Source organism: Gossypium hirsutum, chromosome A05, assembly GCF_007990345.1.
Source record: "Gossypium hirsutum isolate 1008001.06 chromosome A05, Gossypium_hirsutum_v2.1, whole genome shotgun sequence".
NCBI classification, from domain to species: Eukaryota; Viridiplantae; Streptophyta; class Magnoliopsida; order Malvales; family Malvaceae; genus Gossypium; species Gossypium hirsutum.
The window spans coordinates 77,893,706-77,914,312 of NC_053428.1; the positions used below are offsets into that span (position 1 = coordinate 77,893,706).

The 20,607-nt window shown below is 36.9% G+C and overlaps 1 non-coding gene across 1 annotated transcript; it reads right to left on the reverse strand.

The window, feature by feature from the left end:
* Positions 1 to 1,875: 1,875 nt before the first annotated feature.
* Positions 1,876 to 1,981, reverse strand: LOC121229762 (small nucleolar RNA R71). Its single transcript, XR_005927717.1, has one exon. It is a non-coding gene; the product is annotated as a small nucleolar RNA R71 (small nucleolar RNA).
* Positions 1,982 to 20,607: the final 18,626 nt, after the last annotated feature.

Genomic DNA, 20,607 nt, shown 5'->3' on the forward strand with positions numbered 1-20,607 from the left:
AAAGCTTGGTACTTAAGCAGCCTTCATGGCTCACCTCTTCAGTTTTTGGATACCTACCTGGTGTGTAGCTTCCATTCACTTGGTTAAGCCTTATCAAACGACGGTTTTTTTAAAACACTAAAACAAAGCGTGGATTTTTAACTTCAATGTGGCACATCAGATTCAGCCATTACGTCTGCCCGGGATTAGGGTGTTACAATAAACATCTTAGAGGATGCACCTAAGGGAGACATGGAGTAGGAGGGAAGGAATTATTCGAAAAAAGCCGATTGATCCATCTCAAAAGCCGGATTCTCCTTCAAGACTGATGATCTCCCTTCAATTTCCTTCAGGGGTTTTGGGGTTTTCTTTATGTTTTGTTATCATTATTCTTCTGAGATGTTTTCTTTTACACTTATGAACTAAATCCCCTAAATACCTAAGGGGAATGAAACCTAAAATGGATCTTGTTACTATTTTATGAATTGTATGATAAATATTTGATTTGTTCTTAATTATGTGTTCTTAATTCTTGCTTTAATATTCCAGGATATTGATTCAAGTATTGATGTGCTTATTTAGAGGAGCAAAAGTCTCTGTCTAAAAGTAGATCTAGCATAATTAAGCAGAGTTGATTGCACCCCTAGACATAGGGCGACGAAAATCTTCCAGATTAGGGTCAAACCTAATAAGGGAATCCATAGATCGAGTTAATGCAACACTAAAGGTTTTAATTAGAAAGAGATTTCAATTAATCAACCTAGGGTTAGACATTGTTAGTCTCGAGAGAGATAATAATATAAATTATGGATTTCTACGGATCGAGTCAAGTGAATAAATCATCTGATTCAGATTCAAATAACAAGTGAAGTCTAGGTGGTATTTTCCCTTGGGTATTTTCCAAATCAATCAGTTTTCCTAAAAGTATTTCCCCAATTTACTTTCTGTGCATTCTGAATTTAGTTAATTAGTTAGATAAAACAAATCCTCTTATTTTTATGCTAGATAATAAAAAGAAGGTTAACACTAGTACTTTTAGTTCCTGTGGGTTCGACATTTTGGTCTTGCTATAAGCTATACTACTGTTCGATAGGTACGCTTGCCTTTATCGTGATAATAGTTGGTTCTCAAGAACGATCAATCATAAATATAAAACTTATCACGCACATTAAGTTTTTGGCGCCGTTTCCAGGGAACTAAGATATTAGGAACGTTTAATTTGTATTACTTTAGCCATTTTTTATTGCAATTTATTTTTTGTTTTTTTATTTACTAAATTTTCTTTTATTTTCTTCTGACAGGTTTTTATAGTTTATGACTAGAAGAAAACCGTTAGGACCATTACTTTTTGATAGTGAGATCGAAAGCACAGCTCGTAGAAATCGAAGGAAAATAAGGCGAAGCCTACAATACATAGAGGAAGAGCAAGAGGAAGATATCTATACCAGGACCGAGGAGATGGCTGAAAACCAGAATAATCCGGTACCTCCTGTGGTTGCGGTAAATCCAGTGAATCAGAATCCTTTTCTGTGCACTATGCATGATTATGCTAAACCTAGTTTAACAGGAACTGAATCGAGTATAGTTAGGCCTGCTGTTGCTGCAAATAATTTTGAGTTAAAACCTAACACGATTCAAATGATACAACAGTTTGTTCAGTTTGATGGTTTGTAGGGCGAGGATCCAAACACTCATTTAGAAAATTTTCTAGAATTCGGTGACACCTTTAAAATCAATGGCATTTCTGATGATGTCCTTCGCCTTCAGTTATTCTCTTTTTCATTAAGGAATAAGCCTAAACAGTGGTTGAACTCGTTACCACAAGGGTCAATCACTACTTGGGAACAAATGACCGAAAAAATTTTACTTAAATATTTTTCGTCGGCTAAAATGGCTAAGCTAAGGAATGATATCTCTTCTTTTGTGCAGATGGATTTAGAAACTCTTTATGATGCATGGGAGAGATACAAGGATCTTTTGAGAAGGTCCCTTACCATGGGTTACCTTTATGGTTGCAGGTTCAGACATTTTACAACGGAGTGAATCCCTCAACAAGGCAATTGATCGATGCAGTCGCCGGTGGAACATTAAACAACAAAACACCTGAAGAGGCTTATGAATTTATTGAAGAGATGTCATTGAATAACTTTTAGTGGAAAGTTATGAGAACAAAGCCGACAAAAGTAGCCAGTGTTTTCAACCTCGACGCGGTTACTATACTGTCTAACCAGGTAGAACTTTTAAATAAAAAGATTGACAGATTGTATGGCTCTACTCAGGTACATCCAATGTTGAGGTGCAATTCAAATGGAGGAGGACCACACACAGAATATCAATCCTTCAACCATAGAATTGAGGAGGAACAAGTTCAATATATGGGTAATAATAACTCTAGACCTCAAAATAACCCATATAGTAACACTTATAATGCAGGTTGGAGGAACCATCCCAATTTCTCGTGGGTGGTCAGGAATCAAGGCCAAATCAGGGTCAACCATACCAGGAAAAGAAACCGAACCTCGAAGAGATGCTAACAAAATTCATAGCAGTATTTGAAACACGTTTCCAAAACACCAAAATAGCTCTTAAAAATCAGTAAGCATCAATTCAAGTGCTCGAGAACCAAATAGGCCAGTTGGCAAAGATGATTTCTGAATGACCACAAGGTAGTTTACCGAGTAATACTGAAAATAACCCAAGGGAGAAGATTAATACAATTACTGTTCAAGACAAAGAAGGGTTAGTTGAGCCTGAACCAGAATCGAGGCAAGCAATTGTGGTAAGTAAAGGTAAGGATGAAGTGGACCACAGTGAGAAAAAACTAGTAAGTAGGGAATATAAACCTCAAGTGCCATACCCTAGTGCGACAAGGAAAGACTACACAGACGAACAATTTGGTAAATTCCTTAAATTATTAAAGAAATTACATATTAACTTACCATTTATTGAAGTTCTTTCGTAGATGCCAAACGCAGTTAAATTTTTAAAGGAGCTTTTAGCAAATAAACAGAAGTTGGATGAGGCGTTGCATGTAGAGTTGAACGTAATTTACTCAGCCATTTTACAGAATAAGCTACCCAATAATTTGAAAGATCCAGGGAGTTTTACGATTTCTTGTTTAATTGGTAGTTTAAACGTTAACAATGCTTTGGCTAATTTAGGGGCTAGTATTAATGTCATGCCCTATAAAATGTTTAAACAACTAGGTCTTGGAAAAGCCAAACAAACTAGGATGAGCATTCAATTGACAGATAAAACAATTAGATTTCCTAGGGGTATTATTGAAGATGTACTTGTTAAAATTGACAAATTTATATCCCCAATTGATTTTGTTGTGCTAGAACTATTATTGATGTTGCTACAGGGGAACTCACACTTCGTGTGGGTGATAAAACAATCACTCTACAAGCTCGTAATTCGAGTGACACATCAAATATTGAAGGTGGTTGTATAAACCATGCTACCAATACTGATCATGTGGTGCAACCTTCTTTGCAGAAACACGGTCGACGAGCATAAATGAGCCATGTTCAAGAAACAAAAAAGGACCCATCTACGAAGAACGAAGGCTACAGATCAAGGAACAAGATGAATGGCGGACACAGAAACTGAAAACACACGATACACCAAAACCACGCCATAACAGACTCAATGTTTCACCAAATTACCTTAAGGTTGGAGAAAAATTATTATTAAATGTAGCAAACCCTCGTATTGCCACTTCTGAACCTAATGTAGCAATCCCTTTTACGATACTTAACATTTTCCCCCACGAAACAATCGAGGTAACTCATTCCAAATTTGGCACTTTTAAGGTAAATAGTACTCATCTAAAACCTTATTTTGATAAGATTGATAGCAGGAATGAGGAGTGCAAACTCCTCGAACCACCGTAATCAAGCGAATAAGAGGTAAGTCAAGCTTAGACTATAACTATGCACTTCTCGGGAAGCAACCTGAGCACTAACAGTGTTGATTTCTTTAAATTTTAATTTTTAACATCTAATTCATTAACTGAGTCCTTGAACACAGGTTTTCTAAATCCACATGGCCAGGCACACGGGCGTGCCTTAGACCGTGCCCGTACCACGACTGGTGACACGACCGTGCGATACGGCCGTGTAAAAATAGAGCAAAATTTTTCCTAAAACACGGGATTCGATATGTTGCCACAGCCGTACGACAAGGCCATGGGCAATCCTACCAAATCAACACGGGCGTGTGACACCACCCGTGGTCAAAACTGTCAAATTAACATGGGTATGTGCATATATACACAGGCGTGGGAGAAGCGAACGAAGTAGGACACGGCCATGTGACATGGCCGTGTGCGCCAATGCGCCTGAATTTGAAGAACACGAAACACACAGGCTGAACTAAGGACACACGAGTGTGCCCCACGGCTGTGTGCCCCAAGTTCTTTATAGACCCCCACTATTCATCATTCCTTTTCTCAATACCCTAACCCTAGTCGCTGTCGCCGTCGCTGCCTAAGCCCCGACCATCACCCTCAAAATCCACCCTTTCTCCCTCATTTATCTTTATTTATCTTTTTAAATTTTTTTATTTCTCTTTATTACTATTTTTACTTCATCTTTAGGTTTTCCAATTTTTAAGCAATTTATGTTTTCGGTCATTTCTTTACGAGTAATCATGTTACTTTATATTTCCTAAAGAGTTATTAATTCTATCGCAGTTATGAAGAGCTCTGAAGCTCACTATTACTTAGGAATTTGAAACTCCATTAGAAAAGGTCCTCCACGACTATCATGCCCTTCTCGACCACGACCATAGCTACCTCCAGATATAATATTCTTTTGGCACAGGACTTGTGGACTAACAACCTCTACCACCACTGGAGTATCCTCTTCCAATCTCACCCTTGCCTTAGCCAATTACTTTCCACAACTCCAATTCAAGGATTCCATTTAACATTTAGGAAGTTTCACTTCTCTCCCTATCTTATAATCTTATATATATTTTTCAGCAAATCTATCTTTGTACATTGAGGACAATCTACATCTTAAGTGTGGGGGGTTATTTATATCTTTATCAAAAAAATCCCTGAATTTTGTCTTATTCTCACGCGACTCACTCATATCACTATTAGAATGAATTTTAATTAATTTATGATTTTTATTGATATGTCTTGAATTAAAACATAGGCATTTATGCAGTGATTATTTAAACTTTAAGAAATTAGAGAATCAAGCATGATAAGTTCATTTTTGAAGAATAAAAAATTACTAGGTTATTCCCCAAGTTTAGGTATTATCTTGAAGTCGAAATTCACAGGATTAACATCAAAAAGCCATAATTTTTGTGAGATCTTGAGCCTTTAAAGCATATATTATTTCTTTCATGCTCACTTTAATTGTTGCTATGAGTGCGTCAATATTGATTTGTTATTCTAGAACTTGCTTTGATTATGCATGTCAAGACCACACTATTGATTTGATATGTCGAGATGACAAAGGCACTTAGGTTTAACCCACTCACTCCATCAAAGTCTACTTTCATAATTAACCCTTAGTGAACCCCCTTGAGCTTAACAAGCCATTCATTGATTTACCCTCAATATTAACCCATAACCCATCATTGTTGAAATCCCCTCAATTAATTTGATCCCTATTTTTGTCGAGATTTGATTTGAATAAATTGCTTAGCTATGTTTTATTTCTGATAGTTAGGAAAGTTCTATTTTACTTGATTTGTTCTTAAAAAATAAGAGAAAAGAGTTGTTGTAATTGAGATTTTTCGTCTAGCATACTACGAAATTATGTAAAGCTTGAATTAAAATGATTTTAGGATCATCTATTTAGGAATGTAATTTATCAGTTTTAGTATTTTTCTAGTTAGGTAGTTTTTCAATTCAATCTCGATTCTAACATTCTCTTTTATCTTGTGACCACACCCCCTAAACAAAGCCATGTTACAACCCTCTAAAGACCTTTTGATTGATGTATCATCTCAATATATAAGTGGTAGAGATTTGAATTTTCACACAAGCCTATGGTAATAACTTTTCATATTGACTGTTGAGTGCTAAATTTATTATCCTTAAACACCTGAGTGATTTGAGTGATTTGAGTGAATCTTTAGTGAGGATGTTACGCTCTGTAATATTTTGACTCAAAGGTGATTACCTAGATAAGGGGAGATACCTATGTTTTCGTGATAAAATGCTCAACTTGGAATGTTTGAAACTTTGATGTTCTTCTAGTTGAATTCTCAATGTATGATTACTTATGGATTATTTTGAGATGTTATTGATGGGAATTATAAGTTAAGAAAAATGAATTCTTAATTGTGAATTGAGGATTTTGCTTGAGGACAAGGAAACGCTTAAGTGTAGGGGTATTTGATAAGTCATAATTATACATATTTTTATCCCATGCTTTGCGCATTTTTGGATGAATTATCATTAGATTTGTGGAATTTTTTGCTCCTAATCCTTTAATTTCATGTTTTATACTTAGATGAGCATAAGAGAGTAAAAAGAGCGAGAAACGGGCCAAAAACAGAGAAAATGGGTCAACGTGTGCAATCAACACGGCATGGACTTCCTTACATGGGTAGACCATACACCTGTGTCTATTTAGCAGACTCTAACATGGCCAAAGCCACCTTACACTGGTATACCACACGCCCGTGCCTATCTAACAGGCTTTAACATGGTTTGAAGCACTTGCACGGGCGTGGCGCACTGGCATGTCCCTGTCGAGCCCAAGTCTAGTTCTATTTGGAAAAGACCACTTTTGAGGCTTTGGAAGTATTCTAAAGCCTATATAAACATCCTAAAGGAGGCACCTAAGGGAGACACGGAGTAGGAGGCAAGGGATTACTCGAAAAAAGCCAATTGATCCATCTCAGAAGCCGGATTCTCCTTCAAGACTGAAGATCTCCCTTTAGTTTCCTTCAGGGTTTTTGGGTTTTCTTTATGTTTTGTTATCATTATTCTTCTGAGATGTTTTCTCTTACACTTATGAACTAAATCCCTTAAATACCTAAGGGGAATGAAACCTAAGATGGATCTTGTTACTATTTTCTTAATTGTATGATAAATATTTGATTTGTTCTTATTTCTGTGTTCTTAATTTTTGCTTTATTCTAGGATATTGATTCAAGTATTGATGTGCTTATTTAGAAGAGCAAAAGTCCCTGTCTAAGAGTAGATCTAGCATAATTAAGTGGAGTTGATTGCACCCTAGACATAGGGTGACGAAAATCTGCCGGATTAGGGTTAGACCTAATAAAGGAATCCATAGATCGAGTTAATGCAACACTAGGGTTTTTAATTAGAAAGAGATTTCAATTAATCAACCTAGGGTTAGACGTCGTTAGTCTTGAGAGAGATAATAATATAAATTAGGGATTTCTACAGATCGAGTCAAGTGAATAAATCGTCTGATTTAGAGTCAAATAACAAGTGAAGTCTAGGTGGATTTTTCCCTTGGGTATTATCCAAATCAATCAGTTTTCCCAAAAGTATTTCCCCAATTTACTTTCTGTGCATTCTTAATTTAGTTAATTAGTTAGATAAAACAAATCCTCTTATTTTTAGGCTAAATAATAAAAAGAAGGTTAATACTAGTACTTTTAGTTCTTCTGGGTTCGACATTCCGATCTTGCTATAAGCTACACTACTGTTCGACAGGTACGTTTGCCTTTATCGTGATAATAGTTAGTTCTCAAGTACGATCAATCATAAATATAAAACTTATCACGCACATCACCCGTCTGGGCTAAATCCAATTTATAACATAAGCTCAAGAGGGCTTACATTAGAATTACCCATCCGAGCTAAATTCTATCTACAACATATGCAGTATTATTCTTATTCGAGTAATCACCTTAATCCATCGAAATTCAACATTCAACCGAAACATGACAATTTGTCCATATTTTACAACTTATGACTATTCCATTATGTATATCATCCCATACATATCAACACAATCATACAATTCCATTCAAGCATATTAACATACGTATTTAAGTTACACGAACTTACCCTAAAAATGGTTCGTAGTTGAATGTTAACTAATCCGAAACCTTTTTCTTTCCTTGATCTAGTTCCGTAGTTGGTCTTTCTGGATCTTTTTAAGCTTGGAAAGTTTTCTTCCTCTCTCCTTGGGTTTCCATAGAAAAATTGGGGAAGATGATATGAAAATAGATAATTTTTTTCTTTTTAATTAATTTTCATCTATTAATTTTATTGATTTCCAATTTAGTCCCTACCCTTTTCTAATTTTTCCATGGATGAGTCATTAAAATATCTACTAACTACTCTTAAATGGTCTAATTACCATATAAGAACCTTAAGTTTTGAATTCCATAGCTTTTTGATACCTATAGCTACTAAAACCCAACTTTTTCATTTTATGCAATTTAGTCCTTTCCCTAATTAAACACACAATCGGTAAAATTTTCGCACCAAAATTTTCATGTGACATTCCAATCATGATACCAACCATAAAATAAAATAAAATAAATTTTTATTTTTGGCTCGGATTTGTGGTCCAGAACCAACTGTTCTGATCTCACTGAAAATGGGTTGTTACAGGGCTCGTCAAACCAGGGTGTGACATTCCAATACACCCGAGGAGCTTATTCTTAAGAAATTTAAGTTTATTTTATATGTTTTTGTTAATTTTTAGTTTCAAACCTTAATAAACATTTTTGCTTATTATGCATTTTTGAGACCCAAATTGGCCAAATAGTGTCATGAGGAATCTATAATGTGATTGGGTTGGTGTAGGGAGAAGATAATGGTCCAAATTCAAGGGAAACATCACTTATAATGGGTGTCACGACACCGATTCTATGGAAGTTACAATACCCAGACCTTTCATCTTGAGGATGCAAAACTTCAACATAAAATCAGCCTAGAGCGTACGATCGTGGGAGTCACAATATTGAGGGATGGATGTTGCGACACTGAACCATCATCGTGATACTGAGCCCTCAAAGTCTTGATATCCTGAAGGTGTTGAAGTGGAGAAATTTAGGCTAACTGTAGTGATGCCACAACACCAAAAAGTGGGTGTCGTGACACCGATGCCCCAAAATGATGCGATTTCCTGAGCTACCCAACACCACTTTTTTCACCTTGACAAAAATTGATTCAACCTTCATGAGTGGAATCACATCACAAAGCTACATAAGTTACCTACTATTTTGGGTGTCGTGACACTGTTTCTTGACGGGTGAAGAACTATAGAGGCAATTTTGTGTCCAAAAAAGCTTAGGTTTTTTTTAATTTAAGGGCATAATGATCAATGTTAGGTTCAATGTTAATAGACTATAAATACTATTTTATAAGCTTTCGAAAATAGATTTTGTTGGTTGATCATTTTGTTCTTTATTTTTCATATTTCTTAGCTTAGGTTTTCATTTCATTTCATTTATTTTCTCTTCTTTCCTTTTCTTTTTGTTGTAGTTTTTTATTTAAATTTATACTAATAATTTATTACTCAATTAGATTAGTAATTGATTAACTTGTAATTAAAATGATAAACACATTTACCGATTTGAGAATCTCTTGGGTCAGATCCTTGAAATACTTGAGTGTTCCATTGTAACACTATAAATATCACAGCTGACCTGTCACACTTGTAGTAAAGTCGTAAGATATTTGAGTAAAATAGTGTTGATTCATAGCCTCAGTGCACGCACACTGGAGCAAGATCACACATGTTGTAGCATTAATTCCTTCCACATTTGCTTCTCAACAAGATTAAATCATAAGTTATGTCATTAAAAAGTCAAACATGCCAACTCAAAAACTTTGAATACACCAAAATTGTTGTTCTATCTATTGTTCGAACATGAAATGATACAAGAGAAGCAGTCAAAGTTCCAATACAATAAAGTAAATAAATTAAAACCAAATTAAAGACAATGATATAAACTTATAAAGTAGAAAATGACTTGATTGTAAACATTAAATTTGAAGGAAGTCTTAAAAAGCAACTATTCCCGAATTAAAAAAGTTGAATTCCTTCACTTAAAACCTTGAGGAATGGATATTTAATTTTATTTTTAATAATTTTCTATTTAATAAAGATCAAACATTTTTTATTTCATTTTTACTCTCCACTTCAATAAAACCATTCACCAAGTGAAACTTCAAGACGTGTGGATTGTAGAATCCAAGATGTGGGATTAGTATCAAAGCTAGGGCTCGAAGGTACCATTGAAAGATGTCGAAAGAAACTTTCGAACATGTTGAGCTAATAGAGACCCATGGAAGGCCAAGAAAGTCAGTCGTTCGAAGGACATACTGTCAGTTTTGAAGGATCGAATCGTCACTCTTGAAGAGTCCGTGGGGGATGTCAAGGAGAGGATCGATGATGTCAATGATAGGGTCACCGAATTGCAATCCATGAAGGAGCAGCTAAGAGATTATGTGTTGGATTATGTCGAAAAGTTGACTAGTAGGGACGATGCCCTTCAGGCTATATTGACAACCTTGAAAGAGGAGATCGCAGAGCTCAAGGGTGAACTCACAATCTACAAGGCTGCTTTGGGCAACAGAGGGTTAGCTGTTGTACCACCCAAGCCTAGTGTGGATACTCCCACGTTCAAGGGAACAAGGTCCGCGAGAGATGTGGACAACTTTTTGTGAAGAATTGAGTAATACTTCTATGCCAAAGGCATCACGGACAATGCCACTAAGGTAATTACTACTGCTATGTATTTGACTAATGTTGCTTTGTTGTGGTGGCATCGTAGGTCCACAGATGTGAGACATGGTAGGGTTGAAATTAGGACTTGGAAAGAGTTCTAAAGTGAGTTCAAAGCACATTTTTATCTAGAGTATGCCGAGGATGAGGCTCGAGAAAAGTTTTGTCAACTTACATAATAAGGCACTATGAGGGAGTATGCGCGGGAGTTTAGCCAACTCATGCTTCAGATCTCAGTTATGGGTGAGAAAGAGGCGTTCATTTCTTTCATAGATGGGTTGAAAACATGGCCGAAGCAAGAGTTGCAATGTTGAGGAGTCCAAGAGCTTCCCAAGGCCATGACCATAGCAGAATCACTTACTGAGTTTGGTGGGAGGAAAGATAAGCCTGAGTCTTCCAAGCCCAAATTCAAACCAAAGGGTAATGGGGGGAGACAAAGACAAGCCCACTGTGAATGACAATGGTAATAAACCTTGGGATAAAAAGAAGAATGGGCCATTAAGTTGTTTCCATTGTGACAGTCCACATATGATCAAGGACTGTTCGAAGAAGGCTGCACTTTTTACTATGATAGCAAAGGAGGAGACAGATAAGGCAGACAACAATCTTGGTTCAATACTAGGGGGTGTCCAAGACAAGATGAGTCATGGGCTAATATTTGTGAACATCATGTGGCTGGCATATAATTGAATGCATTTGTCAACACAGGCGCATCTGATTTGTTCATGTCTGAAGAGGTTGCTCGTAAAATTGATCTCAAGATTGAAAATGTAACAGCCCATTTTTCAATGAAATCGGAACAGTGGTTTCGGGACCACAAATTTTATCTAAAAATAAAATTTATTTTTTTTATTATGAGGTCCATAATATGTTAGAAAGGTCATGTGAAAATCCCGATAAGAAAATTTTATCGATTATGTGTTTAATTACGGGAAGGACCAAACCGCATAAAATGCAAAAGTTGAATTCTAGTAGCTAGAAGGATCAAATAGATATGGAATTCAAAACTTAAGTTCCTTATATGGTAATTAGACCATTAATGAAAAGTTAGTAGATATTTTTGGATGATTAATCCATGGAAAATCAGAAAAAGGCTAAGGACTAAATTAGAAATCAAAATTATTAAAGATGATAAATTAATTAAATAGAAATAAAAATCATTTTTATCATCTTCTTCCCCAAAATATTCCATGGAAACCCTAGGAGAGAGAGAAAAAACTTTCTTGGCCAAATTGGGTAAGTTTTCTTGTCCTATTTTTAGTAATTTTGATATTTTTGAAACTAAGATGGCTTAATCTATCTATTTGGGGGATCAATTTGAGAAGTTATCAAAGTATGGAAATTAGGTCATGGATGAATATGCTAAAGATTTGAAATTTATGGTAGAAAATGAAAGGTTGTTGATAGATAAAGAACTTTTACAAAGTGATTTTTGATGAATACTTGAATTAGGGACTAAAATGTAAATTTATGAATATTGAAGAAAAATTCTTAATTTTGTAGAATATATGTGCAGTAAATTTTAAGGTGAAATTTCGGTTAGGCTTGGAATAGGGAGTAAATTGCATAAATTTCATTTTCTGAGCCTATGGATGAAATGGGAATTTATGGAAAAGTTAGGGGAAAAATGGTAATTTTGGCTAGGATGTAAATTGAGTTCAATTGAATACGAAATGTGATAAATTGATGTAAATTTTACTCGTATAGATCCGGATACACCAAATTCAAAGCTAGAACGAGAAAAAGAGGAAAATGTCAGATTAGTAGATTTTACGTACATGAACATTTGTCGAGGTAAGTTCGTGTAACTAAATTGTGTATATTTATATGCTTGAATTAAATGTTGTGTTTGTGAATTATATGAATATCATATATATATGACATTGAAAATATATCTGACAAAGCCTGATCAATAATAATACCGATAAATGATAAATGATAGAAATGTTACTTATATGCTTGAAATGAATGTGGAATATGTTTACTTGAATTATATGAATGTTATGGATGTATGAAACAATCACATGCCCGATAATGCTTGAAAAACATTTAAATCCCATTTGAACAAATGAAAAATTGATGGATATGTGATTTCCTGAAATGAATGAGGTCTTGTATTTGTTACTGACGGGATTTAACTCGGACGAGTAATCCTATTGACCTCATTACAGAAGGAATTTAGCCCGAATGGATAATCCTGATATAATTCCTCTCGAGCATATGTTATGGATTGGATTTAGCCTAGACGAGAAATCCAGTTCAAGTTTCTTAGAGCATATGTCATAAAAAGGATTTAGCCTAGACTAGCAATCCTGTTGTATACATTTGTGGCTCGAGAGTGTACACTCTGAAATAGTACCTTAGGGGTACCATTGAATATGAATTGACAGATCCTGATTTGTACACCTTGAGTGTATTACCTATGTATCCATCGATATTTCAAATAAATTCAACGAGTGACAACCCAGACATGAGAAGATATGAATAGTAAAATGAGTTATTACACATATCCGTTTGAAATACAAGAAAATGATGATACATGACAAGTGATATATGCAAGTATGAGATGATGATATTTGTATATGGAAATTATTTGATGAGAATGTTCATCCTTGATTATAGACTACACCTTGAGTGTACTACTACTTGTGTGACCTTGATATTTTGAATGATATGAGTAAAGTTCTGACATGAAATAATCTGAACTCGAGATGAACTATTATGAAATTATACTTGTACTATAAAGAGATGACTCATACATGTTAAATGAATACATGTTGTGGAAAGCATATATGCATGGAAACTTGATTTTTGTTGAGCCCATATATGTTTTGATGTTTTTATGGAATATATGACTAACAAAGGCTGTAACACCCTGAATTTGGGCCTAGAAGTTTTGGGCCTTGAGCATGGGAGCGGTTGAAGGCAGCTTATAATATTTTGTTGTGCGTGTAAATTTCGTTAATGAAGGCTTGTTTTAGTGGTTAAGTGTGTTGAGAAGTGTTGGGGAAGTCCTGGGTTCAAATTTGGACTCTAGCAAAAATTTTGATTTAAGGTGAATCAAACCCTGGGTGTAGTAGGTAGGCCTTAAGAATATTGTTGGAGAAATTGTGACACAAAAAGCCTTGTGGCTTAGTGGCAAGTAGCGTGTGGAGCATTTAAGGGGAGGCATGGGTTCGAATCCCATGGCAAGCAAAGAGCATTTATTTTGCTAACAGGGGGCGACAGGAGTTGGTGTTGAATTTAAACTCTGATGATAGAGGGATCCCACATCGAGAAGCTAACATAAGAGTGGATGCGAAGCTGGCTTTAAATAGAGAGAACCATGAGAAGAGTAAGGTACCTTTCTTGGCTGATCCCTTTCGCTTTATGGCGAGCTCGTTTGGGTTGGGCGTCGGCTAAGAGTGGTCGGAGCGTGGATTAACTCCAGTCTCCAATCAGGTGTGTATTTCTTACTACTCTAGCTGTAGGATGGCTACTTCGGGCCACGATGGGCCGAAAGGGGCCATGTGGGCCCAATGGGCCTACGGGCCCAATTAGATAAGTTGTTTGATTGTGTAGTAAATATTGGACTAGGCTAGGTGAATCTCATATCTGTGGCTAAATCTGGGCTAAAAGGGCCACACGAGCGTGTGGGCCCATTTGGGCCGAGAATAGGCTTTAGGGCCATTCGTATTGTTATCCCTGTTTAGAATACTTTAGTTTACCAAATTACCAAAATACCCCTGGTTTGTAAAATCACTAAAATACCCTTGGTTTATAAAATCACCAAAATACCCCTAGTTTGTAAAATTACCAAAATACCTTTAGTTTACAAAATTACCAAAATACCCCTGGTTTGTAAAATTACTAAAATACTTTTTGTTCATAAAATTACCAAAATACTCCTGGTTTGTAAAATTACCAAAATACCCCTGGTTTGTAAAATTATCAAAATACCCCTGGTTTGTAAAATTACCAAAATACCCCTGATTTGTGAAATTACCAAAATACCCCTGATTTGTGAAATTACTGAAATACCCTCGACCTGTAAAATTATTGAAATACCCTCGACTTGTAAAATTACCAAAGTACCCTTGATTTATAGAATTATCATTTTACCCTCAATTTATAAAATTACCGAAATACCCTTTTAGGGTAGAAATACCGAAATACTCCTATAGGGTAGAATTACCGAAATACCCCTGTAGGGTAGAATTATCGCAATACCCCTATAGGGTAGATTTACTGAAATACCCCTGTAGGGTAGAATTACCGAAATACCCCTGTAGGGTAGAATTACCGAAATACCCCTATAGGGTAGAATTATCGCAATACCCCTGTAGGGTAGAATTACCGAAATACCCCTGTAGGGTAGAATTACTAAAATACCCCTATAGGGTGGAATTACCGAGATACCTTGTGGGGTAAAATTACCATTTTGCCCCTAAGGTGTTAAATGACTGTTTTGCCCTTGTGGCCAAGTGACTAACTTGGACTGTGTGGTTGACGAATTTGATTGTGAATATATGTTGGTATATGAATGACTTGACTGTGATTGTTTGATTCAAATATGGGCATGACATTTTGTATACATGACATGTTGCATGGGTTGGGATTTTGTACGGAGGAAGATCTGATCTGTTAGGATCGCATGGTTGCTTAACGACTGTGGATCCACCGAAGGCTTAAGAGCCGTATATTCATACTGATTTGATAAGGTCGCACGAGTCACCCAAGACGACTATGGACCGATCAATGGCTGAGTGCTGATCATATTTACCCGAGGCTGTGTGCCGACTATATTACCATCGCTGAGGGCTATGTGCCTAACATGATACAGCTACCGATGGCTTAAAGCCTTCTGATTATGGCTTTGTGTCAACCTACATATGGCTCTGTGCCAACCTGATTATGGTTGTGTGCCAAACGTATTTGCCTAAGGCTATGTACCAATATATGGTTATTGACGACTCTCTATCGATCACATTTACCTAGGGCTGTGTGCCGATTATGTTACTCTAGTTGATGGCTATGTGCCTAACATAATGCAGTTATCGATGGCTTTGTGCCACGTATTCTGTTAAGTGGCTTTGCCACATTATCTATTTCTGGTGGCTTTGCCACAAATATCTGTTCTGGTGGCTCTGCTACAATATCTGTATCTGGTGACTCTGTCACAATATCTGATAACTGAGCAGCAATGCTGCAACTGTGGAGTGTAGGGCTAGGTGGGTACAGCTATTCCCCACATGGAGTGTAGGGCTGGTACGGGTGGAGTGTAGGGCTGGTACGGGTGGAGTGTAGCGGTTGGTTATAGGCTGGATTGGGTTGGGATTGCATTCACATTCTGATTTTTTATTCTGTTACCTGATACTGATTCTGATTTTTGATTCTGTCACCTAATTCTAATTCTAGTTCTGATAATATTTCTTATTCTGTAATGGGTTAAAGCCCATTTGGTACTGTCTGTTAAAATGGGCTAAGGCCCAATTGATACTGAAACTGTAAGTAGGGCTGGGGCCAACTTTTAATTCTCTTATATGACTGATTGTTCCTTTTATAGTAGGGGATTTTACATTGAGTTTTCGTAAACTCACCCCGTTTATTAACCTTTCAGGTAATTTCCAACCTTAGACGGATCGGGGCTACGAGGGGCTCGGAGGAAGCCACACACACTGTTTATGTTACAATTTTGATTATTACTTTTAAATGTTTTATGTCAGTTGTAGTAAAGCTGTTGCAATTTTCTGGATTTCAAATTTGGAATTTTATTTATTGTTCTTATAATTGCTAGTATTAGAACACGGTTTTCCAAAGCAACTACTGTTGTTCAAAACATCACGTAACCGCAATGGTTTTTAAATTAAGCTTCCGCAACTGCCAGGATTTTTACAAAGTTGTTAAGAATGTTATTCAGCTGAGGTTTTCTAACAAGGTTTAAAAAGGGTATAAGTTTTTAATTATTAAGAAGGGTTTTTAATGGAAACATGGTTTTCGAAAAACACTTCAATGTGACACGCCAGATTTGAGCCAAACTTCCAGGCCAGGTTTGGGGTGTTACAAGGGCAATGAGGATATATGTAGGGCTTGAGGTCAAATTGATTGAAAGTGCCTTACATAGTTATCTCAAAATAGAATGAATGGTAAGTTAAGTACCATGTTATATGAACTTACTAAGCATTTTATGCTTACTTAGTTTTATTTCCCTGTTTTAAAGTAAATCGGAAACTCGTTGGATTGGAAGCTTGGTAGAGATCACTCACACTATCCATCGGCAAATGTCGGTACAATATAGTAAAACAATTATGGTTACAATGGCATGTATAGGTTATATTGGTCATATTGGCATGTAAATGTAAATGATTATTATAATCTAGCCATTGGAATGGATAGTGATGATTATGTTTTGGTACATGTATATATATGTATTTAAGTTTACTTTATGGAGATTACATAAGTGTTTCTTATTGATTGATTGAGAAAGGTAAGATTTAAGCATGGATGCATGTAACAGTATATCATGTTAGATGTTATAAATTGCTTGAATTCAATGCTTGGGCTGGTTGGTATTTGGATGTAAGTTTGGTGTAGGAATTTGGTATGCTTTTGGGTGAGAAATGAAGCTAGGAATGGCTTTATTTTATCTACATGGGCAAAAACACGGGCATGTGTCTAGATCGAGTGTGACACATGGCCTCGTACATAGGTGTGTGGTTAGATTGTGTGTCCCCTGCACCTTAAATTCGAGAAAATAGAATGCTCAGAATTAAGCACATAGGCATGTGTCTCAGCTGTGTGTGCTACACGGCCTAGCACACGGGCGTGTGGTATGGCCGTGTGCCACAAGTCAGAGAGTTACACGAGGTTGAACATGGCCTGTAGCACAGGCGTGTCCATTGGACCACATGGGTGTGTGAGCCTTGCACCTTGGAAAAAGTTTAAAATTTCACGAAAATTTTTTAGAGTTTTTGATTAAGTCCTGACTCAATTCTAATACTCGTTTTGGGCCTCGAGGGTCTATTTAAGGCAAGTTATGATAAAATCTCGAAGAATGATTAGTAAATGTTTGAAATATCTAAAAATGTTCTGAAAGTTTCGATAATGCTTCATAACCCTGTTCCTGAAATGGATACGAGTTAGGGGTGTTACATAAAATGAGTTGGGTTGGATCAAGATGGTGAACTCAGAAAGTGTTCCAATCATGGGGGTTGCAAAGGGAGTAGATCTCCAACTTGGCGATTGGACCGATAAGGCATCCATTAAGGTAATACCACTTGATGACTATGATTTTGTGGTTGGATTGAGTTTCCTTGACCCAGTTAAAACATCTATTGTTCCTTCTGGTAATTACATGATGATTTTGGATCTGAACCATCAAAGTATAGTGAGAATGACAAGTAAAGGAAGCTTGGAGGGAAAAACACTATTAGCAATCCGATTTTCTAAAGGGGTACGAAGAGATGAAGTGTCTTACTTAGCCATACTAAAGGTATATAAGGCCATTAAATCCGTTGGTGAGATCTCAAAGGAAGTGAGCTAGTTATTGAGGTCTTTTCAAGATGTGATGCCTACTAAATTACCCAAGAAGTTACCACCAAAGAGTGAGGTGGACCACAGGATCGAGTTAGTGCCCAACATGGAGTTTCCAGTAAAGGCATATCATATGTCTCCACCAGAATTAGAAGAGTTACGGAAACAATTGAAGGAGCTTTTAGATGCGGGATTCATTAGGTCATCTAAATCTCTATATGATGAGCTAGTGTTGTTTCAAAAGAAACATGATGGGTTATTAAGGATGTGCATCGATAACCGGGAATTAAATAAGATTACTGTGAAGAACAGGTACCCTGTTCCCCTTATTGTGGATTTATTTGATCAGTTTGGTAGTGTGAGATAGTTTACCAAGTTGGATTTGAGATCGGGGTACCATCAAGTTTGGGTAGCTAAGAGGGATGAGCCAAAGATAGCTTGTGTGACGCGGTATGGTTCGTATTAGTTCCTTGTGATGCCCTTTGAACTCATAAATGCCCCAGCTACATTTTGTACCCTAATGAATAAGGTACTTCAACCATTCTTAGATTGTTTTGTAGTTGTTTACCTTAATGATATTGTGGTGTACAGTAAGTTGCTCAACGAGCATTGGAACATTTGAGGGAGGTGTTCCAAACTTTAAGGGAAAATGAGTTGTTCGTCAAAAAGGAGAAGTTTTCCTTTGTCCAATGAGATGTGCCATTTCTAGGCCACATTGTAGGAGGTGGCAAGATCCGAATGGATGATAGCAAAATTTGGGTCATTGTTGAGTGGGAGCCACCAACCAAGGTGATGGAGTTGAGATCATTCCTTGGGTTGGTGAATTACTATCAACACTTCATTCAAGGCTACTCTAAAATTATCGCACCCTTGATTGACATGTTGAAAAAGGGTAAGGTATGTGATTGGGATTCGCAATGTGAGAAGGCCTTGAACAAATTGAAGCAAGTAATGACGAGAGATCCCATACTTGCTTTTCTAGATTATTCAAAGTCATATGAGGTGTGAATGGATGCATCATATTATGCCATTGGGGGATTACTGATACAAGATGGGCATCCGATTGCTTTCAAGAGTCAAAAGCTTAATGACACGGAGTAGAGGTATATAGTCCAAGAAAAGGAGATGACCTCTGTGGTGCATTGCTTGCACACATGGAGGTAATATTTACTGGGTTTTAGGTTCATGGTCTTTATAGATAATGCTTTCAATAGCTATTTTCTAACCCCGAAAAAGTTGTCTCCCAAGTAGGCTCGTTGGCAAGTTTTCTTAGCTAAGTTTGATTTCACGATCTAATATAAGCCTGGGAGTACCAACATTGTGGCTGATGCACTTAGTCGAAAGATGGAATTCGTAGCAAAAACCTGATGGTTCCTTATTGGAGCAGATTCAAGAGGAATTGTCTCATGATCTCACAACCAAAAACTTGATCGAGAGAGTTATTTTACACTTATGGGCATCGTCTTTATATGCCGCATTATGGGAAACTGCGCAAGGAAGTCATGAATGAGTGTCATGACTCGAGATGGGCTGGCCATCCAAGAATGCACTGCACCTTGGCCCTTTTGGAGGATCAGTATTATTGGCCTCACATGATTGATGATGTGGAGACCTATGTGAAATTTTGTCTAGTATGCCAACAAGACGAGGTTGAGTTAAAGACTCCGGCCGGTTTGTTACAACCTTTGTCAATTCCAAAAAGACCATGGGAGAGTGTAACCATGGATTTTATTATTGGTTCGCCTAAGTTTGATGGGTTTGCAAGTATTCTTGTTATGATGGATAGGTTTTCGAAGTAGGCAATGTTCATTCTAGCTACCAAGGAGTGCCCTACTGAGGAGGCAGCTCTTTTTTTCCTTAGATACGTGGTGAAATATTAGGGAATGCCACTGTCTATCATTAGTGATCGAGACAGGCGATTCACAGGTCAGTTCTGGACGGAGTTATTATAGCCAATGGGCTTGAACTTGAACTTTTCCACTATCATGCATCCACAAACCGATAGGCAAGCCAAATGAGTGAATGCGTTGTTGGAGACTTATCTTTGGCACTATGTGGGTGCTATACACAGGGACTGGCCAAAGTTGTTGGATGTGGCCCAATTTTCATACAACTTACAGTGAAGTAGGGCGATGAATCAAAGTCTGTTCGCAATAGTGACGGGACAACAGCCACTCATACCCAACGCTGTTGTAACCCGTTATACAAGACCGAACCCAATAGCTTACTGATTTGTGAAGGATTGTCAAGAGAGGGATGACTTGGCTAGAGCTTGTCTACACAAGGCAAGAAAGTGTAACAAGAAGTGGGCAGATCAGAATCGGAGAGATGTGCAATTTCAGGTGGGTGATTCAGCTCTTGCTAAACTGCACTTGATTTTGTGACATAATGGTTTACACAAGGGGCTTGTGTGACGGTATGAGGGACC